Source organism: Amblyomma mixtum, chromosome 10, assembly GCF_055824585.1.
Source record: "Amblyomma mixtum isolate Tamu chromosome 10, ASM5582458v1, whole genome shotgun sequence".
Taxonomy (NCBI): domain Eukaryota; kingdom Metazoa; phylum Arthropoda; class Arachnida; order Ixodida; family Ixodidae; genus Amblyomma; species Amblyomma mixtum.
Window position 1 is genome coordinate 38985971 of NC_143021.1, and position 11106 is coordinate 38997076.

At 47.4% G+C, this 11106-nt stretch overlaps 1 pseudogene; it reads left to right on the forward strand.

Annotated features, from left to right (window-relative positions):
* Window positions 1-8189: 8189 nt before the first annotated feature.
* Window positions 8190-10586, forward strand: LOC149325621 (uncharacterized; annotated as a pseudogene).
* Window positions 10587-11106: the final 520 nt, after the last annotated feature.

Here is an 11106-nt window from a genome sequence, read left to right on the forward strand (position 1 = left end):
AAGCTGTCAAGCGTATGTACCGTTCTGGCCAAAAAACCTCAGCGATGTGAAAAGAAGCATGGCACTAGGTTCGTCGAATGTTCCACCAATGTTGTGTACAGCCTGCCTCTCACTTGTGGGTGCATATATATTGGACAGACGGGTAGATGCGTGAATGACCGCATCATTGAACACAAGAGGAATGTGGAAAGTTACAAAACTGGCAATACTGCAGATTGGGCGAGTTGGTTAACATACATCTTGAAAAATGTATGCCTGCGGGAAGGTGTATTACGGCCAAACGGGCAGGTGCATCAATGTGCGGCTGCAGGAGCACAAGAATTCACTGGACTGCAGGAAACCGGTGTCTTCGAACCTTGTTTTGCACTGCCGTGAGTGCAAGGACCTCGGGACCAGCAAGTGCTCGCCGAACCTTGACTTTTAGTGAAGCGTGGCCTTGTGGTAGAGCATCCGCCTCGCATTCGGGAGGTGCTGGGTTCGATCCCCAGTGCCGCCGGGTACCCACCGGTTTCTTTAATGGGTACAAGATTTCCCCTGGCCTGGTGCTCGGCTCTTCTAGGGTGAAATGCTTGGGAAAGGGGTCTTAGACCAAACAGTTGCCTTGGCGGATGAGTGATAAGTTCCCCTGCCAAGCAACCATAAGTCCGCCTCGTGCGGCATAAGCCCAATTTGTGGCCCTTTTTTCACTTCTCCCAAACGTACACCCCTAAAGGAAGCCGAGCGCCAGGCCGGGGGACGCTTGTACCCTTTTGACCGGTGGGTGCCCGGCGCAGTGGTTACTCGTTACTGGCTTACTCGGTTACTGGCTTTCGCAGTGGTTACTCGTGTGTCACCCAGCTTACCGAATTTGTACATGACCTGTCAAGTGCTTTAGATAAGGGATATTCTGTTGACTGTATTTTTCTAGATTTTAAGAAGGCCTTTGACGTTGTATCACATTCCTTATTAATACAAAAATTATACTGGTACAACATAAATGAGAACGTTATTAGGTGGATAAAGGAATATTTGAGCTTTAGGCGTCAATGTGTTGTTGTCAACGGGAAACAATCGCATGAGGTGGCTGTAACATCAGGGGTGCCTCAGGGATCCGTCTTGGGCCCATTACTGTTCATAATTTACATGAATGACATCTTTTCAGGTATTTCTTCATACATGCGTCTTTTTGCGGACGATTGTGTATTGTATAGAATTATTAACGATCAAAGTGACTGCGATGCATTACAACAGGATTTGTGTAAAGTGGCCCAGTGGTGTGAGAACTGGAGAATGCATATTAACTTACAAAAATCTGTACATATGTGTTTCACTAAAAAGAAGGTTCCCCATATTTTCACTTATAACATAAATAATAGCAGACTGCTTTCAGTGTTGGAATTTAAATATCTTGGTGTATATTTAACAAGTTCAATGTCTTGGCATCGTCACGTGCATTTCGTGACTGCCAAAGCCTGTCGTGTTTTAGGTTTCCTGCGACGTAACGCTAAACTTTTCCCTTTAAAGACTAAAGAACTGCTGTATAATACAAATGTTAGAAGCATACTTGAGTATGCTTGCACAGTCTGGGATCCGAAAACCTTGCTTGACGTTCAAAAGCTAGAAAGAGTTCAGAATTTGGCCGTTCGTTTTGTTTTCAATAACTATGGGCGTTATTTTAGTGTAACGAGCGCGAAAAAATCTTTGGGTTGGGACTCACTTCAAAAACGTAGGAAAGTACTGCGTTTAAAATTATTTCATAATATATTTCATTCTAGAACTGGAATAGACAGAACCAAATATATAGCCAACCCTGATTACGTGTCTTTACGTAGAGATCATTCACTTAAAGTTAAAGAATACAGGTGCCGGACTGACCTTTTTAAAATGTCTTTTTTCCCCAAAACGGTTTCGGAATGGAACAAGCTGCCTGAGGAAGTAGTGTCCATATTATCAAATGATTCATTTTCTTCCATGCTGTGACATTTGTTTGTGTATAATAATTCCGTGTTCTTTCTATCTCATTGTTATCTTCTTTTTTTGTAACCACCTGCACGCGGTGGCATTTGTGTACTTTTTCTTCTACCCCCCCACTGTAATGCCAGCCAATGACGCTGTGGGTATGATGATAAATAAATAAATAAATAAACACTACGATTGTGTACAAGAATGACAACGTGTTGTGTAGGGAAATTTACGAGGCATATAGTATCGCCAAGGCTCATAACACGTGCGTGGCCAAACCGTCCGTTACTATACGGGAAAAAGAGGTAGCTTATCTGGACAAGTGCTTTGCGTCTTGATAGCAGGAGCTGGCGGTGACTGTTGTGTTTAGTTTTCTTCTTTTGGTTTTTGACCAACGATTTTATCGCACTTTCTTCCTTTATAATTCTACGTGTTTTCGAATAAACTTCCAGTTGTTAGTCAGCGCTCGTGTCGTCTACTCTTTCTGTCCTTGTGTGTCGCGCTAAATTTTTTCAAAAAAAAAAAAAAAAACTGGCAACCTGTATGACCATATTGTCTGCCATAAATGCAAACCTGTGTATGAGGGCACTATAATTCTCGCACGTAGCAAAACCAAAATGCAGAGAGAGATCACTGAGGCCTTTTTAATAACGAAAAACGGTGAAAAATGTATTAGTTCCACCTCTTTAACACTCCTTGATAAGGAGCTAGCCTTTTTAGGACATGTGTGATTTGTTGGGCTACTTGCTGTTACATACCTTCTTGTCTGTTGTTGATTTTTATAACTGACGCGGCTTTTGCTTAGAAATCTATACGTCTTGTATTTGTTGTTGGTTTTTTATGAGTGACGCGGCTTTTTCCTAGAAAATTGATTTTATTCACTCAGGTTTAGCCTTTTGGCTGTTTTATCGGTTTTAGTTTGTGACTGCCTGTTTTACTTTGTTTTTAGGTCTGACTTGGCCTTGCCAAAGATATGTGGTGTTACAAGGTTACGTGTGCTTGTCTATTTGTGTGTGTGTGTGTGTATTTGCATGTGTTGTTTGCGCGCGCGCAGTCGTGCATGTGTATGTGTGTGTATCTGTCTGCGTTGCTGGTATTACCCTGCATACTTCATTCAGCCTTCTTACAGCTAGCATCTTTTGGCCTCAGTGATAACATGATGAGATTTTATTAGTTTTGCCCTGCTTGGTAGTGGATCTTCGCTGGTTGTGTGCACACGTGTTTACGCTTGATCACTCTGATATGATTTCACCTGTCTATATATGTAGGTACAGTTTCCTAAATAAACCAGTTGGAAGTTTGCGCTCTGTCCTGTTGTACCGTCTGCTTCTTCTTCTACTGTTTGCGCAAGTTTTTACCTTTGGAAACTCAATTGGTAGAGCGACTGCTCCGGTGTAGCGGTGGTCCCGGGTTCGAACCCCGGACCAGGACGAATTTTTTTTTAACTGCGAAGTTTCTGAGAAAGCTGTATAGCTTTCCTTTGTAGCCGTATGGCTGCGCTTGGGTGGATGTCAATGAGTAATTACTGCCTTATTACAAATCTACTCCACCTTGGGGGATTCCCCTAAACATTTGACCAGTCGAAAGCAAGCACACAGAGGCAACCAAATGCCATGAGGAAAAACATGGTGCGGTCATATCACACAAACAGTGCGACACAAGACGTGTTGCACACTGAATAAGAGATGTTGTAAATGACTAGAGGCACAGTGACCATGCTGTACGCTGAGCAAGTTGTGGACTGCTGGCTCTCAACAAACACCAAAGCAAACAGAAAAGCACTGGTGAAAGCATGCCCAGTCTAACACTCTGGTGCTAGAATGAAACATTTTGGGGCCTTCTTGTATTGTACTGAACTTGAGCACCAAATAAAATGTGTGTTGTGTACAAGCAGAACACATAGGGAGGCACCAAACGAAGGAACGGCACTTCTTAACAATCACCAAAGCATGTGTTGAAGCACGCACTCAGCAAGTTGGCAGACGGTAGGCTGGAAACACTAGGGATACTTCCTGACTCACAAAAAATTGCAGCAAAAAACTGCAACAAAAAACTTTTTCAGCTCCTCGCGGATGGCGTCGCGGATTATTTCGCGAACATCTGCGAGGCCAACTTCGCCCAGGCCAGACGAGGCAAAACTTGAGACGACAGGAAGAGCGCGCAGTCGCTGAGAGCGATTGGTTCTTGTCGCCAATGCGTGCTCGATGTTGGTAGCTTCAGCGACGAATCCGGCTACTGTGGTCGGAGGATTGCGGATGAGGCCTCCAAAGATGTCATTCCGGACACCCCTCATCAAGGCCCGTACCTTTACCTCCTCAGTAGCCCGAGGGTCGGCGCGGGCACTCAGACGCAGCACGTCTTCGACGAAGCTTCTGGCGCTTTCGGTGGGTCCCTGGATGCGAGCGTGGAGCAGATCTTCAGCTTGCTGTCGCCGGTGCTGGTTCGCGAACGTGCGTACCAGTTCGCTCTTGCACGTCTCCCATGATGTTAACGAAGCGTCATGGTTCTCAAACCAATACTTCGCTGTGGCTTCCACAGAGAAGTACAGGTTCTGCAGGCATTGGTCGGGTGTCCACCCGTTATGTCGAGCTACTCTTTCATAGTGCTGGACCCAGTCTTCAACATCGTCAAAGCCATCGCAACGGAACGGGACGACAGATCTTGGAGTGACAGGCACGTAGACGATCCTCGATGCAATTGCGGGGCCGGTTTGTTGTGACTGGGAGGCCATGGTGACGTTGGCCGTCCTAGATGTCCGCGATTCCTCGCGCAAGCTTTATCGCAAAAACTTTGAAAGGAACATTTTTTCTGCTGTATACAAAAGAACTGAAGTATCGCTACACATTCTGACCCTGCTCTCTGAATATAATATTGTTACGTAGACGTACGCACACGAGGAGTAGGCGTAGTCAGAGAGAGGTAGCTGACCCCCTCAGCTACCTCTCTGGCCGGTGGTGGTTCGACTGACCCCCTCAGTCGAACCACCACCCGCCAACGGCGCGCACTTCGTCCTCTTCGGGCTCTGAGCACGAGCCTAGCACTGTCTTCGTCGTTGTCCCTTGACATAACTTCCGGCGGCGAAAGCATCGTCCCGATGCTAAGTGGAATTCGGAGCAGGTGCACAGCACGGCTTGAGGCGAACTACGTGAACTACGTCAGTGGCAGGGCGGGTGGATGACGACGGAGGAGCTAGGGGGGCAACTTCATAAGTCACGTCGGTCACCTGACGGAGCACGCGATAGGGGCCGTTGTACTGACGGAGTAGTTTCTCAGAAAGACCGACACGGCGAGAGGGAGACCAAACGAGGACGAGTGATGTAGTCAAAGGTTCGACGGCATACCGTCTGGTCAGGAATCATGGCTTGATGAGATTCACTGGTCACTGACCATGGTCAAACAAAAACAAAAATGACGTTTCGGGAGCGCTACGGCTCCCTTGTTCACAATGAGCAACCGGCTCGTTGTCCCGGGCTTTTTGTAGCGGTTAGTATCGTTTTCAGACATTTAGCGTAGATAGGGTGCAATGTGCCATCATTCTTATTTATTGTGTTAGGCGTAGTCTGGATTATTAGTGACTCGAGGTTTCGGCGGGCTGATACATTCTTTTCTGTTGTCACTATATCTGCTTCGTCCCAGTTAATTTCATGGCTAGTCTCTTGCGCATGCTCCGCGATTGCGTTCGTTGTCACTTTTCCTCTTCGTACGTCGTACTGATGTTCTTTCAGGCGTCTCGTGAAATCTTTTGTTTCGCCTATGTAAACTGATGAACAGTCGGCGCAGGCGATTTTGTAAACTACGCCGGGAAACTTTGCACGAGGGAGCTGATCTTTCACGTTTACCAGCTCATTTCTTATCTTGCTCGTTGGTACATGTGCAACATGGACGCCGTGCTTGCGGAACATCCGCGCCAGCGCCTCGCTGATCCCTGATATATACGGGATAGGGGCTCGCTTTGGTTTCGGTGCGTCGGCACTTTCGTCTTCCCTGGCAGTAGGCTTCTTCGATGGCCCCAACCTTCTTTTCGTGTTCCGAATGAAGGAAAGCGGGTAGCCGTTTCTTTTTAAGTCATTTTCCAAGGTCTTCATTTCACGTTGTAGGGCTGCGTCTTCACTGCAGACTTCCCTGGCGCGGTTGATTAGAGATGCAACCTCTGACCGCTTGTGACTGACTGGGTGCGCTGAATTGAAATTTAGGTGTCTTCCTGAATGCGTCGGTTTCCGGTAAACGTTAAAACTAAGACCAGTCGGAGTACGTGTTACCACAGTGTCGAGGAACGGAAGGCAGCCGTCGGTCTCTTCCTCAACAGTAAAGTTGATTGAGGGCAGAATGGCGTTGAGGTGATCGATAAAAATGCGCGTGTGCTTTCGGTCTATGACGCTATGACGCAGAAGCAGTCGTCCACATACTTAAGAAACACTTTTGGTCGCGGCTGGAAGGTGGCCAAAGCTTTGCTTTCGATGGCTTCCATAGCGATGTTAGCCGCTGTGACCGAGATGGCTGCCCCCATTGCTGTGCCAAAGGTCTGTTGGTAGAAGTTGCCGCTGTACGTAAAATATGTGTTGGCGAGGCAGAAATGCAACAGTTGACAAAGTTCCGCTGCTTCGAACGGCGTCCGATCTTGCCATGAGGTGTCATTCTCGAGACGTTGTTTGCATGTCTCTACTGCGAGATCAACAGGTACGCTTGTAAATAGCGAGCAGACATCGAATGAAACGATTTCGTCTGTGTCTTCTAGGGCGACCGCTTTGACCTTGTCGATGAAGTCGGATGAATTCTTGATGCTCGTGCCTGTCTTTCCCACCAGCGGAGACAGAACGCCATGAAGGTACTTTGACAACGAGTACAACGGAGACTTTCTAAAATCCACTATTGGGCGCAGGGCAGTCCCTGGTTTATGCACCTTCGGTAATCCATATATGGCGGGCGCTGAGCCGTTTGTGCATAGCAACTGATAATAAAGCCGTTTCATAGACGGAGGGATGCCCTTGAAGATTTCTGTGAGCATTTTTTTTTTTGAAGAGACGTCTGCACTTTGGGGGTAGGGTCCTTCGGGATCCGGCGATAAGTGATCTCGTCCTGAAGCATGGCCTCCATTTTTTCTTTGTAAGAAGAGCGGTCAAGGATAACAGTAACGTTACCTTTATCTGCCGGTAGGATGGCTATATCCTTGTTAGCCTTGAGGCTTCGGATTGCTGAGCGTTCATCTTGACCAAGAGGGCAGTTTGATGACGTCTTCTTCATGCGTGACAACACTCCTATTGCCTTCGTTCTGACTTCGTCCTGAACGTCTCGTTCCAGAAGCCGTACTGCCCCTTCTACGGCGCATGCAACTTTTCGTGGGTCTGGTGCCTTCCCTTCGTTGAAATTCAAACCTCGGCTGAGCACCTTTGCTTCGGATAGGCTCAGTTTGTAGGACGACAGGTTCCGTGTTTCGAAGATTGGTGCAGCCGTGATCGCTGTCCCCTTTTCAGCGAGTAAAGTCTGCAGCTTTTGATCCTGCGATTTCAGATGGCCCTCCTCCCTTCTGTACATTTCTTGGTTCGCAACCAACTGAATGCTGGCGAGGACATCCGGAGCGATAAATTCCAATTGTCGCTTTGCAAAGAACAGTTCGGTTTCCAGGCGCTTCTTTGTCAACTTGCATTCTTCAATCCTTGCCTGAAGGAGGTGACGTTTAGCTTTTGCAACCACATGGAGACCAAAACGTGTTTTTACTGGTTTCTTCAGACGCAAGGATCTTGGAATAACTTGGTGAGACTTATTATCAGTTGCTATGCACAAACGGCTCAGCGCCCGCCATATTTGGATTACCGAAGGTGCATAAACCAGGGACTCCCCTGCGCCCAATAGTGGATTTTAGAAAGTCTCCGTTGTACTCGTTGTCAAAGTACCTTCATGGCGTTCTGTCTCCGCTGGTGGGAAAGACAGGCACGAGCATCAAGAATTCATCCGACTTCATCGACAAGGTCAAAGCGGTCGCCCTAGAAGACACAGACGAAATCGTTTCATTCGATGTCTGCTCGCTATTTACAAGCGTACCTGTTGATCTCGCAGTAGAGACATGCAAACAACGTCTCGAGAATGACACCTCATGGCAAGATCGGACGCCGTTCGAAGCAGCGGAACTTTGTCAACTGTTGCATTTCTGCCTCGCCAACACATATTTTACGTACAGCGGCAACTTCTACCAACAGACCTTTGGCACAGCAATGGGGGCAGCCATCTCGGTCACAGCGGCTAACATCGCAATGGAAGCCATCGAAAGCAAAGCTTTGGCCACCTTCCAGCCGCGACCAAAAGTGTTTCTTAGGTATGTGGACGACTGCTTCTGCGTCATAGACCGAAAGCACACGCGCATTTTTCTCGATCACCTCAACGCCATTCAGCCCTCAATCAACTTTACTGTTGAGGAAGAGACCGACGGCTGCCTTCCGTTCCTCGACACTGTGGTAACACGTACTCCGACTGGTCTTAGTTTTAACGTTTACCGGAAACCGACGCATTCAGGAAGATACCTAAATTTCAATTCAGCGCACCCAGTCAGTCACAAGCGGTCAGAGGTTGCATCTCTAATCAACCGCGCCAGGGAAGTCTGCAGTGAAGACGCAGCCCTACAACGTGAAATGAAGACCTTGGAAAATGACTTAAAAAGAAACGGCTACCCGCTTTCCTTCATTCGGAACACGAAAAGAAGGTTGGCGCCATCGAAGAAGCCTACTGCCAGGGAAGACGAAAGTGCCGACGCACCGAAACCAAAGCGAGCCCCTATCCCGTATATATCAGGGATCATCGAGGCGCTGGCGCGGATGTTCCGCAAGCACGGCGTCCATGTTGCACATGTACCAACGAGCAAGATAAGAAATGAGCTGGTAAACGTGAAAGATCAGCTCCCTCGTGCAAAGTTTCCCGGCGTAGTTGACAAAATCGCCTGCGCCGACTGTTCATCAGTTTACATAGGCGAAACAAAAGATTTCACGAGACGCCTGAAAGAACATCAGTACGACGTACGAAGAGGAAAAGTGACAACGAACGCAATCGCGGAGCATGCGCAAGAGACTGGCCATGAAATTAACTGGGACGAAGCAGATATAGTGACAACAGAAAAGAATGTATCAGCCCGCCGAAACCTCGAGTCACTAATAATCCAGACTACGCCTAACACAATAAATAAGAATGATGGCACATTGCACCCTATCTACGCTAAATGTCTGAAAACGATACTAACCGCTACAAAAAGCCCGGGACGACGAGCCGGTTGCTCATTCTGAACAAGGGAGCCGTAGCGCTCCCGAAACGTCATTTTTGTTTTTGTTTGACCATGGTCAGTGACCAGTGAATATCATCGAGGATGAGTGATCCTGGCGTGTAGTGTACTGGGCGATGTCGGCGGTCGTGAGAGGGCACGGCACTCGCCTGTGGGACAGCATGGCTAAACGCCTTCTGCTGGTTTTGCAGGTCGTGTTGTGGTTTTCGGATGCGACAACGAACACTTCACATGGGCTACCATTGAACCTGCCGGATCATCTAGAAAGCAGCGTGACACAAGATGCAACTGCCTGCGTACTACCCGTGCACGCATTCCCGCTTGCTCATCTGGAAAACGTGACGGTGGAACTACGTTTTGCCGAGAAGAAACACCACCGGACAATTACGTCATCTACAGCGGATCTACAAAAGCGGCAGTCCTGCGCGGGCCTCTTCAGAGGGCACGGCACTCGCCTGTGGGACAGCATGGCTAAACGCCTTCTGCTGGTTTTGCAGGTTAGTTCCTGGCATAATGTTCATTCTAACAGAAATGGCAATAGATTTGTAGTAGTCCTGCCGTGCCCTCGCAGGTGTCGCGCAATTTTGAGTGATTGCTGGACAGTGTTGTTGTTGCTGTTGACGTCGGGTGATATTGAGGAGAATCCGGGGCCTACAACAGAGGAATACTTGCAGATGATTGTAAATAATCAGGCAGACAAGGATCGCAAATTGAAAGCTAGGAAATCGGTGAGCTGAATGCAAGGACGGAAGGGTTATCGGACTTTCTAGCGGCATTCAAGGAAATGAGCACAAGAATTGATAACCTTGAGTCTATCACCAAAGAGCAAGCTAAACAGTTAGTGGAATTTGAAAGCCGCGGCCGGCGTAACAATCTTTTAGTTTTTGGGCTCCCTGAACAAGCCACTGAGTCAGAGTTAGATCTGAGAAAAGCGGTTGTAGACAATATTTTCCACAAGGATCTTGGTGTTCAGGTTACTTCAGTCGAAAGAATTCATCGCCTAGGAAGAAAGAAAACAGGAGCTACTAGACCAGTAATTATGAAATTCTATGATTCCAGGGAAAAGGACAGCGCTCTTAAAAACTGCCACAAACTTAAAGGCACGTCTGTTAGCGTCAGCAATGACTACGCAAAAGATATTGTACAAGTTCGGAGGAATTTGTGGCAGTCTGCTGCTGTCGAACGATCTAACGGACAAAAGGTATCGCTGGTTCACGATAAACTGAAGATAGATGACCGTCTGTACTCTTGGGACGACACTCGAAACGAGCGTTTGCTCTGCCGGACCCAACGTAAGGGTGCTAGAAACACCCACAACGAATCGGAGACAGCAGATGACAGCCATAATGGATCACCTTCCAGAAGTGAAAGTAATTCATAGCTCAGGATAGTTCTGTTGAATGCTCGCAGCATTCTTAACAAGGTCACAGAATTGGAAATTTTATTGCTCTCAGAGAACCCGCATGTCGTTTGCATAACGGAAACATGGCTCAACAGTGATGTTTCTTCTGATTGCATTGTTTCTCCTGGCTACACAATGCTCAGATGGGATCGAGATTCCCGTGGGGGTGGTGTGGCCATTATAGTGAAGTCATCGCTCTCAGTTCTCACGATTACGAGCGAAATGCCGGAGTCAGTGTGGTGTAAAATTGTTTTCTGGTGCTGCGTACGTCATAGGAGCAATTTACAGGCCACCGAATACTTCACCCGATTTTCTCGATAAGTTAAATGAGTTTCTTTTCAGTCATGTAACTAGGAGCACCCGCCTCATAATGACTGGCGATTTCAACTTGCCACATATTGATTGGGGACTGACTACGCCTGGGCATACAGAAATTTCTAGCGCGGAAAAATTGCCGGATATTGCTTTCTTTTACAATTTGAGACAAGTAGTTGGACAA